Below are 8,160 nucleotides of genomic sequence, written 5' to 3'. Positions count from 1 at the left end.
CACTCTCTGGAGGACTCGTGCCGGGGGATGATCATCAAAAAGCCTCCACAGGGATCCGGACGATGCTGCGGTTGTGGCTGCATCCAGCCCACCATCTCCTGGACTTGCCATGAGAAGGAGGAGGGAGATGTCTAGGCTGGCATGTGCATACAGTGAGACAACGAATTTGACTGGATCTGTACTGTTGGAACTCAACCAGGAGTTGGGAGGGGTGCAAGTTGTAGCACCCCAAAATCTCATGACTATAGACTATCTATGGTTAAAAGAACATATGGGATGTGAACAGATCCCAGAAATGGGCTGCTTTAATTTGTCTGATGGTTCAAGTACAGTTGGAAAATATCCATCATATCATAGATAAATTTTCACAAATGCCTAGGGTGCCTAAATGGTTTTCTTGGCTTCACTGGAGATGGCTGGTAATTATAGATTTGCTTTGTTTATGTCACCGTATTCCTATTATGTCAATATGTGTGTGCAAATTAGTTAGTAGTTTAAAACCTATACATACTTAAGGTACTATACAAGAAGATATGTCAAAGAAATAATCAATCCTCCCAAGTTTCCTTCATATGCTACATCTATAGCTTTTCTTCTTCCTTCCTAATTACAAACTTTAAATAGAATTCGTGCCTCATATCGAATTTACTGAGTATCATAATTCCTCCAGGTGGTAAAGATACCTCGAGACAAGTGCTGGGCATAGAAGCCACAGGGCATAAATCTGCAAAGAAGTAAAAAGCTAACCTTTGCAAACAATATGGCTTCTCTCTCACTTACCAACTTTACATTTCCCTGTATGGCCCCGGAAGATGACTGGTTAGCCAGAGACGGGTAAGATTCCTCAAGGGAGGAACAACCTAAGACAGGCACAGTCGCAGGGGGGCCATCAGGTGAGAATTTGGGGATCAACAGAGGTGAGGCTCAGAACCTCACCCCCCCTGCTTTGAGAGAAATCTTCTGCATCCGTGGATGTTTTGCTGCCCTTGTCTAGCCTGGATTAATACTTAGTCCATAGGCACACACCTGATCATCTGATCATCTACATTTGCCTTCTTACAGCACTAAACTATGTTTTCTACCTTTATCTTGCATCTACCTACCACTTCAGCATTTTATTAAAAATAAAAATAATAATAATAATAGGAGAAATGTGGGATCAACATATAAATCAAGTACAAAAATCAAATGAATATTCATATTTGACCTGATGGTTTATAGGTCATATTGCATGATCAAAACCGAAAGTTTCTGTGATGACTGCCCTTGTACTGTTCACCATGTAAGAATTTATTCACTCTGTAAGAATTCGTTCACCATGTAAGAACTTGTTCGTTATGCTTCAGAAGATTGGAGACTGACGAGAATTAGGCTTGAGATGGATTAATGATTGGACATTGAGCATTGACCCCCCTATACTGAATTTTATTGTTGTTAACAACCATTTGATCAATAAATATGAGAGATGCCCTCACAAAAAAAAAAAAAAAAAAAAAAAAAAACTCAGAGGAATCTTATTTTTTTATTTATTTTTATTTTGGTATCATTAATCTACAATTACATGAAGAACATTATGTTTACTAGACTCCCCCCTTCACCAAGTCCCCCCCTCACATACCCCATTAGTCACTGTCCATCAGCGTAGTAAGATGCTGTAAAATCACTGCTTGTCTTCTCTGTGTTGTACAGCCCTCCCCGTGCCCCCCACACATTATACATGCTAATCGTAAGACCCCCTTTCTTCTTTTCCCCCAACCCCGTTCTCCCTCCCTTCCCACCCATCCTCCCCAGGAATCTTGTTTTTTTAGAGAACCATGGTTTCTGTCTGCCCACTACTATATTCCCTCCTTTGGGACACTGCTCTTCTCCATCCACTTGCCAACTCTGATTTTGATTCTGGTGGAGCTGTCAATCACAGTATCTAATCATGTGACTACCAGGTGACCTAGATCTGGCCAAAGCTGCTCATTCCTCTAGCCCTAGTCATCGGTCCTAAGGCATGGGACACTCTGTGTTGGGCTGGATTAGTCATCCTCTTGGGCTGTGACTATGGGGCCAGCTGAGAGGGGTTCTTGCCTCTCAGATCACAAAGCCTGCAGCCATGTACACCATACGTGAATATTATAATGTTTGAAAGGCTACTCAAAATTTTTCAAAAGTCATTTTTGGTTGTTGGTATTATGAGAGATAAAAAATTTTAGTGCTGTGATTTTGCTTTTCAATTGAAAAAAAGGAAAAAACATCATGGGGATCATTTCATAATGTATAAAAATATCAAATCACTATGTTGTACACCTGAAATTAATGGCATATTGTATGTCAATATACTTCATTAAAAAAAACACAAAAAACAGAAGAAAAGAAATAAACATAGGCTGATTAAACTTTTGAGGTGGTAAAGCATATAGGACAACTTATAAAGTTTGGACAGAACAGTGCAGATTGGAGTGGGAAAGACTTCACAGAACTGAGAGACTTTAACTGAACCTTAAATGATCTGGATGAACAGAGGAAAACAGTGACCAAATTTTGTGTAGAAAAGAGAGCAGAGAAGATCAACCTGACAGGTGCAAGGAGTGAGTGAATGACAGTAGACCAGTAAGTGGACCAGAAAAACATGGGAGTCATATATAAGTCTTAAGACTATAGGAGGAAAGGGACCAGCATTGAGTTGAGATGAGGGGAATTAGCAAAGGAGCCTCTTCTGGCCTGAGGTAGAGAAGGAAGCAAGAAGGAGGACGCAGGTGAGGGAACCTATGGGCAGACATAGGAACACTAGACAGAATTACGAGCCTGACTGCCTACTCTCCATGTAAACAAATTCAGTATGTGCTCCTACACCCCCAAGGGACCATCACCATGGCCTCAACTAGTTGGACCAGAAATGGACATAGGGCAGGGCCAGATGAATGCTGACCAATGGCCTGGTGCGGCCTGGGATGGCCTGGTAAGTGGGCTTTTCCCAAAATGGGAAAACTATGCCAATCCTCTCCTCCCTCTGCTTCTGACTTTTGCTCTATCTCTCAGAGATTCAGAGAGAAGTTTCTTATAAGAATTGATCTGAAAGGTTATGAAGTAGACTATCGGCTAGGCATAGGCATGCCAGATAAAACAGAGTTAAATCTGAATTTCAAATCAACAGTAACAACAAAAATTTTTAGTATAAATATGTCCCAGGTAGTGCACAGGACATACTTATGCTAAAAAGTTATTCCTTCATTATTTATATCTGAAATTAAATGTGACTGGATGTCTTTTATTTTTTCATTTGCTATATCTGGCACAGGTGCTTTCATGCAGCATGTGAATATGAAGCAAATGGGGCAAAGCAGTGTCAAGCTCTCCTTCTCTGCCCTGAAGAGGAAGGCAGTTCCACTGTGTAAGGTGCCGGGAGACTCAGCCCCAGTCTGCAGGTGGGTCTCTGGTCCCCTTTGCTGGAGCCCCACTAAACCACTGGAGAGCACTTACTGTTCCTTCCTGGGAATCTTTGCTGCTGAGTCTTCCCTAACCAGATGTACACTGTACTATGAGGGAGTCACAGACGTTCATCACCAGGGAGTCAGGCTGTAACTGTGTTGGACTTTACTACACAACAGGGGAAGCCTTCCAGACTAGGTCTTCCAAAGGAGGGAGTGTGTCCTCTCTCTCCTTCCTTCTTCAATTCCTCTCCAGCTAATGTAGCCTGTCTTTGAAGCCCCAGTCAGGTGCCCCCGTGCCCACCGATACCCTCAGGAAATCCCTGCCCTCCCTGTAGGAGGACATTCCTCCCCTCTGTCTTTTGTAGGAACTTGCCTACTGCAGCATCTGAAAGTCGGTGCTTCGCTCAGTTGCGGTGACTCCAGGGAAGGAGAGGAGAATCCCTAGTGTTTGATAAGACTTGACATCCTCAGAAATGTACCTAAAAAGCAAGGCACATCTCTCCAAGGCAAGCGGTTTGTTCTCAGCTATAATACAACCACATACAAAGAAAGGATATTCTTCCCAAAATGGCATTAATTTGACAAGCTGCAAGAGAGTAATTGTGTTGAGAAAGAATAGCTTTTTCCCCCTGGACCTCACTTACACAACCAGAGGAGTACATGGCTCTCTTTGCCTTCGTAGGAGTGGTGCCGGCTTTACTTAGATTCTTCTTTACTGTATCTCCTCCCTTTTAAACTAGCTAGAAGGGAGATTTCTCCTAAAGATTTAGCAGTCTACATAGGGAGGAAGTGGAAACCATCTCATAGAGAGGAAAGGCATGGAGGAAAAGTGTACAAAAAGGCCAAGAAGCCATTGAAGAAAATGTAGTATGGATTCCTAGTATCAGATTCTATGAACCCCTTGGTTCATGTTTTGGATTTCCTTAAAACCTCTCCATATCCTTACAGAAATAAGTACAACAACCACATTTATCTAGAAAAGGAGTCAGCAAACTTTCTGTAAAGGGCCAGATAATAAATATTTCAGGTTTTGCAGGCCATATAGTCTCTTGCAAGGACTCAGCTCTGCCACTATAATGCAAATGCAGCCATAGGCAACAGGTAAATGAATGGGCATGACTGTGATCCAGTAAGATTTAGGTCTTATTATGTATGCACGGTGGAGGCCAACAGATCAGGAGACAACTGCCAGTGAAAAGAGTTTATTACAGTTACTAAGGAGAGGGGGTGCTGGGGAGGAAAAAATTTTCCTCTTCTCCTCAAGGTTCTTTTCACTGGTCTAAGAATCAAATTGGTACAAGACAGATTAACAGGAGATAATTAAATTTAATTTCATATATACGGGAGCCCCATATACATGGGAGGCTCAAAGACAGAGAGGTAAAATCCCTAAGGAATAGGATAGGAGCCTGGTGCTTCAGAGGGGAGGAGGGCCATTCACAGGGCAATAAGCAGAGCAGATGTTTTATAATTAGATGTATGCATGCCATACAGATGGGTTACTCAGGTAAAATTTATTTCTGGTAATAACCTGTATTTTGTGAAAGACTCCAGTTTAGTTTCTTCTAAGTACTAAGAGAGAGGCAGATGAAGCCCACAGGGTTTCAGTTGTCTTTGGTTAAAAATAGTCCGCATGCCAATGAGGTACATCTTGGGGAGGTCTGTTCCGTGCCTTTTCAGCGGCATACCACTCCCAGGGGGCCACAAGAACAAGCATCAGAGTTGATCCGGAGGCAGAAGAAGCAAGGGAGGAATGTGGGCAAGAGCCTTTATTGTGGTGTCTGCAGGAAGGTACAAACTAGCAGGTCTAGGATTAGCTAGTTCTGGGGCACAGGACTGCCCCTAGTTGCCTGGTACCTGGACCAAGCCAATTAGGGCAGGGGCAGAGTAGCCCGGAGAGTGAGAACCCGATAGAGGAGGTGATGGGGTTGGGCTCTGGGTTGGTAGGTTGCATGTAATAGGTGCACTCAAGGGAGACCCCTTTACAGCCTCTAGGAACTGGCCATCCCTGAGAGGGGCAGTTTCTTCACCATCAGCAAGGCCCCGGGTGTCTAAGAATCAGAAACATACGGTTGCTGCAGTAGTATACTGGATGATAACCCAGAGCATAAAATAAATACCCTTGAGTCCATACTGATATAAATAAAAGACTGAATGTTTAAATAAATGAAGAGACAAATCTACCTTAAAAAATTCCAAATAATTTATGTAACTACTTTCCATTCCAGGAGATAGAGCTTCATTTATCCCTCCCACCTTGAGTATGTGCTTAGTGACTTGCTTCTCACGAGTATGGAAACAGATGGAAAAGTAAATCTACAGTGCAAAGATGCTTTTTGTCCAAGATGAGATTTCTTCCAGAGTCTTAGAGAGTATTCATTATCTGATCCCACAGCTTCTGGCCATCCATCATTCTATACTATTTCTAGGATCTATTCCTCTTACATCAGTGAATGTGTGTCATAAAGGTGCTAGAGTAACTTAAGCAGATAAAAAAATGTTTGGTTGCAGAATCTTAGGATGTTACCAGCCTTATGTTATAGGAGTCAGAAAACGTCCTGGTCCAAGTTCCCTCCAAAAAATGATAGCTTCTCTCAAATCTCCTCTGCATATCCACAGTTCCTATAACTAAAAGAGGCCAGAACATTTTCTGATATTTTTCTCTGATACTATATATTCTACCAGTAAATCTTCTCACTCCCTTAGCTCACTCAGAAGAAATCCTAAAGCAATTAGTAGGGGGCAAGTTAGAGAATAAAGAGCAAGTCATTATGCAAATATGTACTACCAGTTATCCAACCTGGAAAGACTTTATTGCTTAGGAAGGAAAGAGGATACTGGATTCAGGTTTTCCACCTCAGTTGTTAAAATTCCTTATAATTAGTGTTAGGCATCTGAATGGTTATGAATCTCCTCACTAAGTGGTTATTATTATTCTACCAACTGCCTCCATGACTCAGAGCCCTGCAGCTGCCTTTCCTGGTTACACTCTGTCCTTCCAGTACTCCTTTTCTTTGGCAAAGAGAACCTCCACGTGGTCCTCTGGCTTCAGGGAAGCAGTTCTCCCCCTGAACATACAATCTGTTGAAGCAGAGAATCCAGGAACAATACCAAGCAAAAGATTTTCTCCTTTTTGCACCTTTAAGGAGGAATCTCCAACCCTTTTGCAGAGAAGAGCTGAATAGTTCTTACTTTCCTAAAGCCTCACAATGTCGAAGGGGCAGTGAGGATTAGGCATTTGCCCCTACCCACTTCCAGAGAGCTGACTATGGCAGCAGCTATTTTACAGTGGGCCTTGCAGGGTCTTTATTTGAACCTCATGGGAATGCCTGTCAAATGGACCCCAAAGGAAAGAAAAGTCAAGCATATAGTGATTGTCACTTAAATTTAGAATTGAGGTATGCTCCCCTGCTAACTGTGGGTCACATGTAAAAAACTGAAAAATCAGTAGGCTTAGAATATGGTCAGTGTAGCTTTGGTAATTCACCAACAGAGATTTATGTTTTATTGAGGTGATGGGTTGCAATAGAATATTTTTAAATTTAGAGATATTATTTCTGTTTTACAGATAAAACTCAGAATGCTTTGAAACACAAACAACTCTCAACTAAAATAACCCTTTATATGTGTGTGTGTATGTGTGTGTTTCACAAAGATTAAAGCAAAGAGCAGACAAAAAAAGGAGGTAAGTCAGCCTGTTCTCCCTTGTCTCCCTTTGATTATACAGATTTTCCCCAAACCAGACAGCATCAAGAATGTCCCCAGGTGGTGTCTTACAATTGGCACTACTACTCCACAAGATGGGAAAAAGAGCGTTCAAAAAAGGTGATCAGAAGAATGCAGATGCCACTCTAAGCACCTATTGTGACCAAGCTCTTAGCTGAAAGGTGATTTTAATGGGTACAGTAGCATTTAATGCTCGGAATCAGTCATTTTTGGAAATGTTGCTGTTAAAGTATATGAACCTTCATGTATTTGTATTATCATCGCACATAATTCTTGTCACTGCCCCAGCAAACTCTTCTAAGGTGTATCCTTACGTGTTATGCTGCCTTAAACCCCAGACCTTTGCTCCACTGAGAGTCTTCTCTGTGTGCTTCATCTTCCATGCTCTCTTTTCTACTACTTTTGTGCTCTCCTCTTTCTCTCGACAATCTTATTCTTTGTTACAGATTTATCTGTCATCTTCCTAAACAACTCTACAAATCTATGTCCTTAGCACTGTTCACTCTCATTTAGGTTCAAACTTCTATCTCCTTGCTAGATATCTCCACTGGAGTTCGAATTCCTATGCCCAACAGTAAACAGTTCTGGATATAGGCCCAGATTTGTGTCATAACTCTGACATTGAGCACATCACTGAAACTTTCTCAATCTCAAACTCTTAACTAGGGAAAGTAAAATATCTACCTTAGGCAATTACTCTGAATGCTACTACCTCTCTCCCATATATTTGCTTCCCTATTTGTTCCCTATTTCTGTAATATAATCACCATCTTCTTAGTCATATAGGCTTGAAACCGTAGAACTATCCTCCTCCTTTCTCGTCTCTCTCATATTTATTTTTCCTCTATGTTTCTCTTATTAATCCTTTTCTCTATTCATAGGCCCTCCATTGTCTCTTGACTGGATTTTTGCAAATGTTGCCAAAATTATTTCCCTGCATCTTATCTCCCTGTCCAGGCTCTCTACATAGATCTACCATCTGAATGCCTGGCTCTGTTCACATCATCCCCTGTGT

Source organism: Manis javanica, chromosome 2, assembly GCF_040802235.1.
Source record: "Manis javanica isolate MJ-LG chromosome 2, MJ_LKY, whole genome shotgun sequence".
Taxonomy (NCBI): Eukaryota; Metazoa; Chordata; class Mammalia; order Pholidota; family Manidae; genus Manis; species Manis javanica.
This window is presented reverse-complemented; position numbering follows the sequence as displayed.